The following is a 13,183-nucleotide window of genomic DNA, read 5'->3' on the forward strand; positions in this document are numbered from 1 at the left end:
GGGCTATTTTGTGCTGCCTGCACTAGAAAGGGACATGGCCAAGGCCATGGCTCCCCTGCTCTGAGCTGATCCAACCCCTCAGAGCCATTTCACCCAGCTCGTCTCACTCATCAGTACTGAGTGGTGGGAGTGCAAAGGTGAGTTTTAATCCATCTTTGCATGCCTAGTTTGAGGTGCCCACATCAGCTTCACCCTACCCCGGGATCTGGGCTACACATTGCCTGGAATGCTAACATCTGGAGGTGCTTGGGTCTGAGGCTTTGATTTAATATGTTCAAAGACAGGAATTAGTTGCAAAATCTGTATCCTGATCCTTTTTTAGGATATGAATAATTGCTACCCTTCCACACTTCACTGGTATCTGGAGCAGGTTTGTGATTTGGGCCATCTTTGCAAACAGCTTGGGCAGGAGGGGAAAAGCCCTTTTGAAACGGGATTGTCTGTGAGAATGATAAATAGAGGTCCGATAGCTAAGTCTTTCCAGTGTGTGTAATTATCACGGGCTTTGCAGAGGTTTCTTATGTGGACATCACCAGATGGCACAATCACATTGCTCCTCTGTCCCTGATGACTTACTCAGTTATCTTTTTAAATGCTATATGTGAGACTTCTCATTCTTTTTCTTTTTATCACAAATTGTTGTCTGAAAGTTGCTTTTTTGGACATTACTGTTCATTTCAACAAAGATTAAAAAAAGCAGGGGTGAAAATACAGAGCTGACATGAAAAATATCATCATCTGGATACACCATGATTTTGGGTGTGCAGAGCACTAATAGACTTTAATCTAAATAAATATTCAGATTATAGAGAAATGTCTCATTAAAATTGGAGGACAGCTTCTTCCCTAGCAACACATCAGCAGAGGGATATATGGTCTTTTTTTTTTTTTTTGCAAAATTTAAGTAATGATTTAAAGAGGCATTATTTGCATTTTCTGATAATGCAACTTTTGATTTCTGTTCCTAACTCCTGAATCTGCAATAAATACTTCAATTTCTCTTCTCATGAAGAATAATATTTTTCTGATTTCTTCTGGTTAGTTTTAATGCTGTGATTTTTTTATAGGCTGTAATTTCATTTTTATGTTTTTCTTTTTACCAGGTTTTATAGGGATTGATTAATTTTTATTTTCTCTTTTCTTTCTGGGGGCAAACTTCTCTCTGGTCAACACTGAAGATCTATTAACTGCAGTGCAGAGCTCTGTTGCATATTTGGCACTCATTCTGCATGGGCACTTGCCACTGAGTTTTACACTTAGAAAGAATGTAAAACATATAGTAGGGGCTAGATTCCAATCTCAGGGGGCCTATGGTTAAATTGACAGTAACACCATTGGTGACAGTAGGGTCACTCTGGATTTACAATGGTGTTACTAAATTCAGAATCTGGCCCTAGATAGTTACAGTATCAGTATGAGGCCTTCAGTCTAGACTGTAGAATGGAATTGTTCCCTGCCTTTCCATTCTAGGCCATTTTGGGTTCAGTTTTTTAATTTTTCCATTTTAAAATTCCTTAACATTATAAAATATACTCGTCTCTGCATTACTCTTTGCCAATGGTACAGTTCAATACTCCATAGTTAAGATTCCTCTGACTCCATAACAGACCCTGCTAACCATCAACCCCCGCTTTTCCATCTTCCATTGGTGATTCCAATGGGTGCATTGCTGTGAGGTTTGGTCTTTGCTGGGTGCTGGCTCTCTGCTGTTTTTAAATCTTCACTATTCAGTGAAGCCTATTTTGTGTTTATTTTCTGTTTGTGTGTTCTACTTCTTCTCACTCCTTGGCTACGTCTAGACTGGCCACAAATTCCGGAAAAGAGATGCAAATCAGGTAAGTCAGCATAGGGAAATCCGTGGGGGATTTAAATATCCCCCGCGGATTTAAAAAAACATGTCCGCCGCTTTTTTTCCGGCTTGGGGAAAAGCCAGAAAAAAAGCATCTAGACTGGCGCGATCCTCTGGAATAAAGCCCTTTTCCGGAGGATCTCTTATTCCTACTTTCAAGGAATAAGTAGGAATAAGAAGTACTTTAAAGTAGGAATAAGAGATCCTCCGGAAAAGGGCTTCATTCCGGAGGATCGCGCCAGTCTAGATGCTTTTTTTCCGGCTTTTCCCCAAGCCGGAAAAAAAGTGGCGGACATGTTTATTTAAATCCGCGGGGGATATTTAAATCCCCCGCGGATTTCCCTATGCTGACTTATCTGATTTGCATCCCTTTTCCGGAATTTGTGGCCAGTCTAGACGTAGCCAAGGAGTGAGAAGAAGTAGAACACACAAACAGAAAATAATGTCATGGTGGCAGACATGTTAGTTCCAGAATTTCTTTCTTTCCCTCCCACATTTTATAGGGTTTTCTTTGTTTTTAAAGATTTAATTGACACTATGGTAAAAGTTGCCAGAAGCTGCTGGATCCTTATCCAAAGTTGGTAGAATCACTTAGCATGAGGATGAAGATGGGCGATCACTCGTTGCTGAGTATGATCATCTTCCATAGGAGCTGTGGACCCTCAGGTGGCTGATAAGGGTGATTCTTGAACCACACGTTCTATTACAGTGAAGACAGATGTTTCCAGGTACAGCAGGAGGCTGTTGACCATGACTAGAAACCAGTCTCCCTTCCTCCTACGCCTCTTCTCCTTTGCACCATGTCAGCAGGCAAATTAAAAATGCAGGGATCCATTGCGTAGGACTTGTCTCCATTTTGAACGATCCTGGGTGAGTATCGCCCAAGTGTCAACATCAATGTTGCACTTTTCTACGTTATCCTTTAGCAAGTCCTTATAATGCTTCCATTGTCCTCCCACGTTATGGTATCCTTCTTTCAGCTGAGGAAACAGGATCTGTTTTGCGAGGTGATGGTCTGGCATCCAAACAAGGTGACCAGTCCAGCGAAGTTGCTAACTGATGATCATTGTCTCAATATGGGTAGTCTTTGCCTCTTCCAGAGCACTGATGTTAGTTCTCCTGTCTTCCCAGTTGATCTTCAAGATCTTGTGGAGACAGCATTGGTGATATCACTCGAAAGTCCTTGAGAGGTGTCTGTAGGTTGTCGAGGTTTCAGACACATATAATAGTGTGATGACCGTTTGATAGACAAGAAGTTAGGTATCTGTTCGAATGTCACAATCTTCAAAAACCCTGTGCCACAAACAAGCAAAGGCTGTACTGGCACAGCTCAGATGATGTTGGATTTCTACATCAATATCTGCGCTGGATGAAAGATAACTTCCAAGGTAGAGAAAATTATTGATATTCTCCAGTGCCTCTGGGTTGATTTTAATAGATGGGGTGCATGGTACCTCATTTGGAGAGGGCTGATGGAGTGCTTTGATTCTCTTGATGTTGGGGGTGAGACCAAGACATGCATAAGCATTAGTAAACACATCCAAGAGAACCAGGTAAGCTCTTTCTCAGAGTGAGCAAAAACTGCATTGTCATCAGCATACTGAAGTTCCACAATAGAAGTGATGGAAATCTTACTCTTAGCTTTCAGCTGGCTAAGCCCGAACAGCTTTCCATCCATTCTGTAGATGATTGCGATGTCAGCTGAGAGCTACCCAGCAATTAGGTCAAAAATGACATCAATAAAGACCATGAACATGGTTGTGGCAATGATACAGCCCTGTTTGACTCCTGTTTGTACTTTGAAAGGTTCACTTTGGGAGCCAGGGCTGCTCAGAACAGTCGCTTTCATGTTGTCAAGAAGCAACTTTAGTACATTGATGTATTTATCAGGACATCCAATCTTCAAAAGTACAGTCCAAAGGGTATGATAATTCACTGAGTCAAAGGCTTTAGTTAGATCCATAAAAGCCATGTACAGTGGTTGGTTTTGCTCCTGACACTTCTCTTGCAACTACTGTGCAATGAAGATTATACCCCCAGTTCTGTAACATGGTCGGAAGCCACTCTGTGACTCTGGTAAAATTTCTTCTGACAGGGGCAGAAGACAGGTTGTGAGGACCCGTGCCAGAACTTTGACTGCAACAGCAAGGAGAGAGATACCATGATAGTTTCCACAGTCCGCTTTATCCCCTTTCTTAAAGCGGGTAACAATCAATGCAACCCTCATTTCACTGGGTATCGCCTCCTTTATCCAGATTTTAAGGATAAGCAGGCTAAGCTGCCAAATTAACTCTGGTCCACTATCTTTAAAGATTTCAGTGGGGATTCTATCCGGACCTGCTGCCTTGTTGTTCTTCATCTGCTTGATGGCATTGTATACCTCAAACAAATTGGGATAGTCTCTGAGCTCATCCCTAGAAGATCATTGAGGGATTTGTTCAAGAACTTCATTTGAAATCACAGGATTACGGTTAAAAAGATCTTCAAAATGTTTTTTCCAGTGAAAATTAATTCCTTCTTTCTCCTTCAAAAGTGTGGTTCCATCTTTTGAGTGAAGGGGGTTCATGCCATGACAAACTGGCCCATAAATAGCCTTGATAGCACTAAAGAAACCACCTGTATAATGGGTATCCACAAAATGTTGGAGTTCTTGCACTTTCTCAGTCCCACCATTTGTTCTTGAGTTCTCTGGTTTTACGTTGGACTTCCACCTTTCCCTTAGCATGGGCTTCTCTTTTTGTATGGTGTAGCCCAGTAGGGCTCGGGGAGGGGCTCCTCCTCCTCCTCTTCCTCAGAGTCAGTGGGCAGCAGGCAAATAAACAGTTCAGAGCCCAGGCCCTGGTTCAGAGTGGAGTGTCAGGCAAATAAACAGTTCTCATGTCCCAGTCACTACAAATTCAGTGGGGCAACCTTGCTGAGCCAGGGGTCTGGCAGGTTCAGGCTGCTGTTCAGGAACCGCTGAGGGGGGAGACTGCTACCCAAGAGTGGGGTGGTAGGGGGGACACAGGCCCACCCACTCCACTGTGTCCCAGTCCAGGGCCCTAGCAGCAGCAGAGTAGTCTACTGCTGGGTCAGCAGGGATCCGTACCGCAACACGCTGATCTTGTTCTGGACCAGGCAAATGGTGGTCGGCTACTCCTGGACTCTTTCCACACTCCCCTGTGGGCTGTACCTGGCTCCCGTGCAGATCCTCTGGGCTCCGTTGCTCTGGAACCTCTGGCCAGGTAAGCAATCCTTCCAGGAAGTCATCCAGTTGTGGGCCCAGTGGCCCAGGCCAGTCTTCAGCTTCCCCTGGGTCCAGCTCCTCATTTGGGTGTTCAGGGGAGGCTTCTGGCTCCTTTGGTCACTGGGGCCCAACTGGTCTCTCTGGCAGGCCTTTTATATCCCTGGCCCCGCCTCCTGGGTTCCAGTCAGTTTGAGTCGCTAGGGCCAGGTGCTGCCCACCAAGGCTCTGGGAGGAGCTCCTCCCCCTCGGGTCAGTGCGCAGCCACTCTGCCCCACTACATATGGCAATTTGTATCATTCTGCCAAGCACGAAGTGCCATTCTCTTCTCATTGATGAGCTGCTCGAGTTCAACATCATTCTCATCAAACCAATCCTGATGCTGTCTGGTGTGGTAGCCAATTATTTCCTTACAGGTATTGATGATTGCTGCTTTTAGCTGACTCCAATGTTCCTCAATTTCTTCAGGAAACTCTGATGGAAAATTACTGCTGGGGTGGTGATCCTGCTGGATGCAGCTATCCAGCCAGGAGGAAAAGAGACAAGACTATTTTTAGGGCACTTTTTCTAGCTCCCCCTCCCTCTCCCCCAGGTGGGGTGAGCTGAGTGGGTCTAAAGAGGACTGCTCAGTCGTGGGTGCAGCCGCCGAGATGCTGGACCCACCTCAGTCCTTGAGCACGACGACTGAATCACACACACACCACCTATGTGTCGGTCTGTGACTAAGAACTTCCAGATCTCAGAGTCCTCTTCCCATCGCCACTCACCAATCACCACCAGACTTTTAACTTGTGCAGGTGTTGGTTTCCTAAAAATTGGAAGATGCTTGTGGGGGACATCTTTTAAAGTGGAGAGACTGGTGCACAACAGTCACCACACTGTCTTTGACAGATAGAGGGTTTGAAACCAATGGCATAGACACCACGCCGATTGGCCACCCTCTATCAGCTGCAGCTTTCATCCATTGTGCAGTTATCCTCCATCTGCTCTGCCACTGAGGATTTCTTGGATCACGCTTTGTCCAGAACCTCGCCCTTGACCATGCTGCCATGGTTGATCCTAAGGAGTACATGACTACAAGCAGTGTTGCTCTCGGGGGTCATTGGAACACACAAGCTTCTCCACTACTACAAGATGATGATCCATGGAGAGGAATCACCTAGCATAGAGGTCTAGAAATATAGCTCAGGGAGAGGAAGAAGGAATAATTCTCCAAGGTGATTTAAAGCTAAAAGAGTTGGCTAGTGCTGAAGAAGATCTCTGTGTAAGCTTGAAAGCTTGTTTCTCCCAACAACAAACATTGGCTTAATAAAAGAGATTAATTCACCCACCTTGTATTTTTGTTTCTCCTAGTTAGAGTTGTATTGTCTATTTTGTGAGAGAGTTTTTTCCTATGATTTTGAAAGTTTCTCCTGTTCTGAAATGGAACAAAACCAAAAATGTCAAAACATGCCATGAAACAAAATTCCCTCCCCTTCACCAAATTTTATTTTGGATTGATGTGACGGTGCTGCCCCATTCCATGCTTTATGAAAATTGGCTTATGAATATAAATATGCATAACTTGAAGATGCTTTACAAGTACCTCATGTTACCTATTGATTTTAATGTTACCAAATGCTGAACCTGTGTATCCTACTTTTGTGCATGTATCATTCTTATATGTGAAGTTAAAAATATGAAGTGTAAATCTGCTTATAATTTGAAATGTGCTCATAAGAGCCATTACTGGTGCCCCGGAAGCCTAATGACTTGATGAGCAACTCAATGACTTGCAAACATACTTGTTTGTTGTGCAAATCCAAAGGTGATTGGTGCTTGAAAGACATGTGACCATATCACTTGGTTCTGAAATCCATTTTGAATCCCATGTTTTTCCATGAGAAGGGGGGGATGCCAAACAATAGATTCTCGCCCTGGGGGAGAGTCTACTTAAGCAATGGGAAGCAATTAGTTTTTTGTCTTCAGTTGACTTCTGAAACAGCCTGGCACACTGAGAGAAGAAAAAGAGAACTTTAAAGAGGGTTGGAGATCCAAGATAGAATAAAAGAGTTTGTCTCTGACTTGAACATTATGCCTGAAATAAGAATAGCTCTTTAGGGTTAGAATTTGTATGCAATATGTTTTTAGTGAATTAGATCTAGCTATGTGTCATCTTTTCATTTTAATTTAGTAACTTACTTAGATCTGTCTTTTTTCATGTGTAACCACTTAAATCCTATTATTTGGACATAATAAAAACACATTTGTTTATTATCAGGCCTAATGTAAATAATCGTCACTGGGAGGGAGCACCCACTGTGCATATCTCTCTTTCATTGGTAAAGAGAGCTTACCCAATGAGCTTTCACGGTGTAAAATGTTTACACAGAGAAAGACAAATGTATTTGGTTTCCTTTTGGTTTCCTAGGTGTTATGCCCTAGAACTGCATCTTCCCAAAGCTGAAGTGGTTCAGTGTCTGCATTACTTCTCAGGGGGCCATAACCCCAACTCTGTCCCTTGTCTGGAGGAGACCAGAGGATCTTGCCCAGCAGGACAGGTTAGTGGGGAGCCCCAGAAGGCAGGCATAAGTGGCACGATCAGAACATTGGGGAACAATCCCTGTCACCGTTGATTTTTATCAAAGCATTTCAAATCAAAACATTTTCCCCCCAACTTCAACCTCTAAAAGCTTTTAGAAAGCACTTTTTTTGCGGTGGGGATGGGTCGAAAGAAAAGTCATTTCAAAATAAAAAATTGAAACTTTCCGTCCAAAAATAAGTTTTCAGATTACTGACATTTTTTTTTGTTTTTCAGAATAAAATGTTGTCAAAGTCAATGTTTTGCTAAATGTTTAGTTTTTCATCAAAATATGTTTTTCATCAAAAACTACACACTTTGGAAAAAAAACCATGTTGACTGACAAAAATGGTATTTTTTTAATGGAAAAAAATGTTGATGGAGAATTTTCAACTGGCTGTACTTATGGCCCTCTACTGAAGATTTTTGGTAGCCAGGACTGCAGGGAGCATGTTCAAAGAATCGAATGAATAGTCCTATGGGGCACCTTAGAGACAAACTAAAGTATATAGTAACATGAGCTGTTGTGGGTAAAGATGATGAGCTGGAGTGGAAACAACAGAAATCAAGTTATTTATAACAGGACCGGTGCTAATGAGGCTAAATGGACTGAAAGTGTCCCATACTTAGCTTTCGATGTAAACATACAGTTGCTGAAGTCAGGGGAAACTGGCTTTATAATGCAATATCCAGTTAATGCCTTTGTACAAGCCCAAGGAATAGTGTCAAATTAGCAGGTGAATGTCAATTCTGAACTCTCCCTCTCTAATTGGCTGGTGAAATTCCTTTGTAGAAAAGAATGGCTACTTTATATCTATGATTGAGTGACCAGGCATGTTAATATGTTCCCCTACAGGTTTATGTGTTACCATTTCTGATGTCTGATTTGTGTCCATTTATCCTTTGTCATAGAGACTGTCTGGTTTGACAAATATACGTGGCAGAGGGCCATTGCTGGAACTTAGAATCATAGAACACTAGGACTGGAAGGGACCTCAAGAGGTCATCAAGTCCAGTCCCCTGCCCTCATGGCAGGACCCAGTACTGAGACCATCCCTGATAGATGTCTATCTAACCTGCTCTTAAAGGCAACTTGATGGCATATATCACATTGGAGGATGTGCAGTTGTATGAGCCCCTGATGTTGTGGCTTATGTGGTTAGAAAGAATCCACGTAACTATTGCCAATGGCATTTAAATTAATTATTAAAACTAATTCCATTCATAAAATGTCTCTTTCAACAGAAGAAGCTCTCATGAATAAACACTCAAAAAAAATCGAGTCATTAAGGCTTTCTCCTGGGTGCCCATCTGTGTAATTCACTAGGTTGTGGTGCATTTGGATTCTAATGCTGGGAAGAAGTTTGGTGGCTCTTGAGTAGCTGTTTTCCTGGCAGTGTTTTATTTAATTATGTACAGATGCTTTGCTTTGATGTATCACAGCAGAGCCCCTTGTAAAGTATCAGCATCCTCCTGCTACTGCTGTTTCATTGCTTAAACAAAGCATGCAATAAGCTTATCTTATATGAACTACAGACAGGTGCTTGCAATCCCACCCTTTTGTTTTTCTATGGGATAATGTTCCTGTTGTTATGCTAATTGTTCCTATTCATCCCCTGGTGAGTCTTTCAAAGTGAGCTGGGGGTAATTACATACAATTTAGAGCACTACAATGAAACAAAGAAAATGTCCTTTAGGTTAAAAAGGTTAGGACATTAGTGTCAGTGCTTTCATTTAAGAAATAAGACAGGACAGGGCTTGCAGTTATTGTGTAATAACAGCAAGTCCAGGGAACATGGCAAGTTATTAGGCCTCTGTCATAGACTTTTTTCATTTCTAGATTTAAGGTGATCACGAAACCACCATAAGAGTCTAGTGTTCCTATTATAGTATGGGGTTTTAAAATAATCACCGAAACTCGTTTTTTGGGGGGAGGGTGTTCTGATTTTTCCACCAAAATAAACCATTCTTAAAAAAGCTAAAGGACAGAACCAACACTAACCACTTTAATTTGTATTAAAGACAGGGAGCCCCACCATGGATTAATACATATTCTGATGAATGGGGACCAAATTCGGATACCCTTACTCACACTGAATAGTACCTTACTTCTTGAATAGTCTGACTGAAACCAATAGGACTATTTGTATGGAGTAAAATGCATGTAGTAGAACTGTGTGATAGTCTCTTCTTAAATGTACTGTAATGCATTGAGCATTTTGGCTCTAGTTTAGCAAAGCACTTAAAATTAAACACATGCTTAAGTGCTTTGCTTCATAGAAGTCAGGGTGCTAAGCATGATAGGGCTGAACCCAGTGTGAAACAAACACAATCAGAATGCAAGTACAGTATAGAGAGAAGCCAGGCAGTCCTGTAGTAAAGTCACCGGAGAGGGTCAAAATAGATTTAAACTCAGTTTCCAGCTTTTCTTCAGACCTCCTGTGATCCAAGGCAAGTCACTTAAACCCTTTGTGCCTCCAATCTATAAAATGGGGATAATAACACTGTATTATCTAATAAGGCACTGTAATATTATTGTTTGCTCAGACACTTTGGTGATGGACGTAATGGAAGCACACAAAGTATTTCATTGTTTGTGATAAGAGAAGATAGCTTGCTTATAAATGTACCATAATATATTTAATAAAAATAAGGAAATATTATGTTTGATGAGAATGGGAAGAAACCATTAATTTTTTGTTTACAATGGTGGTTCAGCAAAGTATGGGATAAGGATTTATTTTTATTGTACTGAATGTGGTGAATGTATAATGGAGAAACTGCATGGCCCACAGGTAAAGATGATCAGCAAATATTTTAATGGACAGTTTTGAGTTTTCATTAAAAATTACTTGTTTGGTCAAGAGTGCAAAGCTTCTGCCACGAATGGGTGGTTTGGAAATGGTTTTTCATATCTAGGCCACTGTGAAGAATCAGCCAGGCCATTTAGTTACTGAAAGACATTGTCATCTGATGGCTGTCCGGCAGACTGTAGTCACCTCAGTTCCTTTCCCAGGGAACAGGTGTCTGAGTCATAAATACTGTCACCAAAATTGATCTTCTATAAATCTATGTGCTAAAAGGTCCCCCAACTCTGTGCCATCTGTACTGCCAGTCTCAACAGAGAGGACAACAGTTGAATGGGCATGGAGTCTGAATACCCATAGACTCTGAAAGATGGTCCCTACAAGTCTGGGTTTGAGACGCATTGGTAGGACATGTAGGGTACATCTAAACTACATGGCTCCGTCAACGGAGCCATGTAGATTTGTTTGTTTGGAAAAGGGAAATGAAGCCGCGATTTAAATAATCGCGGCTTCATTTAAATTTACATGGCTGCTGCGCTGACCCGACAAACAGCTGATCAGCTGAATGCGCTAGTCTAGACGCTTCCCTGTTGACATAAAAGCCTTTTATTGACCTCCCCGGTAAACCTCATCCTATGAGGCATAACGGGGAGGTCGATAAAGGGCTTTCAGGTCGGCACGGGAGCGTCCAGACAAGGACGCTGAGCTGTTTGTCAGCTCAGCATGGCAGCCATGTAAATTTAAATGAAGCCGCAATTATTTAAATCGTGGCTTCATTTCCCTTTGCCGATCAGCCTAATCTACATGGCTCCATCGATGGAGCCAGGTAGTTTAGACACACCTGTAGTGTGACAGCTGCTTTGTCTCTTCTGTGGCTAACACTATGGTACATCTAGACTACAAGCCTTTTTCGAAAGAGATCATCTAGACATCCACAAGACGTTTGAAAAAGCGATCCGCTTTTTTGAAAGAGAGCATCCAGGCAATCTGGATGTTCTCTTTCGAAAAAGGCCTGTTTGTGTTCAAGAATGCCTTTTTTTGAAAGAGCTCTTTCAAAAAAAGGCATTCTTCCTCATAAAATGAGGTTTACCGCTGTCGAAAAAACTGCTGTGTTCTTTTGATTTAATTTCAAAAGAATGTGAAGGCAGTCTAGACGCAGGTGAAGTTTTTTCAAAAATACTCTGTAGTCTAGGCACAGCCGAAGTCTACTCTACAGCCTATGTCTGCATAATTTATATGATTCTGGGAGGTGAATAAGTCACTCCCCTGAAAGATGTAAGTTATACTAACCATGCTAGTGTGGACAGCGCTATGTCCCGCCGTCATAGCTACTGCCACCTGCAGGGACGGGAGTAGTGAAATTGACAAGAGAGCTCTCTCTCCTTGGCTCAAAGAAGCTACATTAGAGCATTTAGAACAGAGCGGCTGCATTCGTGCAGCTGCACCAGTGTAAATTCTCTATTGCAGCAGTGCCCTAAATATATGACTTCTGTTTTCAGGACAGCCAGTCCAGCACCTTTCACTAGGATTACAAGCGGACAAGAAAATTTTTAAAAGGCAGTAGTTAGTGACACATATTTTAAAGAGACATATTCAGAATTCCAGTGTATGGCTTTTGCAACCAGATATAAGAACGAAATAGGTCAAATCTAAGGGCTTTCCATCTGTAACAATCTCTTGTTCTTTCCTGACCTGCTCATGTGAGCTTCATATGTTTTGAATTTTTCAGAGAGAAATTGATTGTTGCTGCTGCACAGAGCATCAAGAAGAAAAAATTTAAGAATATTGAATAAATTAGGCAAGAATCATAAGATATTGGAAAATCCAAAGTTTTTGTAATCCAGAGTAGTCTTTGGATGACACAAAAGATATAAAATATCCAGAAACAAAGTCTGATAGGTGATAAAACACTGAACTGTTTACTACCAAGAACTATGACAGAACAACAACCATAGACAGAACTGATATCCTACAGAGATCTTAAGACTAGCAAAAGCAGCAGAACAAGATAAAGTCTAGAAAAACTCTACTGAAGGACTTAAAATGAACCAATTTGTACTATGTCATGAAGAACAAAGAGACTTTTTTTTTTTTAATGAACAGTACAAAGTAGAGTAGGGGAGCAAGCAATGGAAAAGATTACATTAAAAAGGACAGGTGAAACAGGATGAAACTGTCTACCAACTCCCTTTTGCTTAGCTAGAATAAAAGCCATATTCACAACATGACTGGGAGAAAAAGTGGATTCTAGACAAGTGGTTTTATACTCTTATCATATTTACATACAAATAGGACGAGGAAACCTACACTTTTTCTAATCTTTGGTCTGTATTCTACAAAGTTTAGCCAAGGTACTGAGTCAATACTTTTTGCAAGACTGGATTTTTTTTTTAACCAACCAAGAAATCACGCATCCTTTTGATCAGAATTCTCCACAGTAGATTACCTCCGAGTGATAAATGAACTACTGAAGAAGATGAATGAATGGAATAAACCCCTGTATATACTACTCACTAACTGTGAGAAAGATCTTAATTCAGTTGAAAGAACTCTGTGTCTTGGAGCTCTGTAGAACTAAAGAGGCAGAGCATGGATGATTACATTCAGCATCTGAGCAACATCAATGTAATTGAATCAACTATGTTATATTTAACAGTGGAAAAGATCAAAAGAGAAAGAGAGAGGTTCATGGCAAAGATGCTTCACCACTTTCTCTGTGACTAGACTAGAGGGGCAAAATGTAT

This window comes from Pelodiscus sinensis, chromosome 4 (genome assembly GCF_052426305.1).
Source record: "Pelodiscus sinensis isolate ZL-2025 chromosome 4, ASM5242630v1, whole genome shotgun sequence".
NCBI classification, from domain to species: Eukaryota; Metazoa; Chordata; order Testudines; family Trionychidae; genus Pelodiscus; species Pelodiscus sinensis.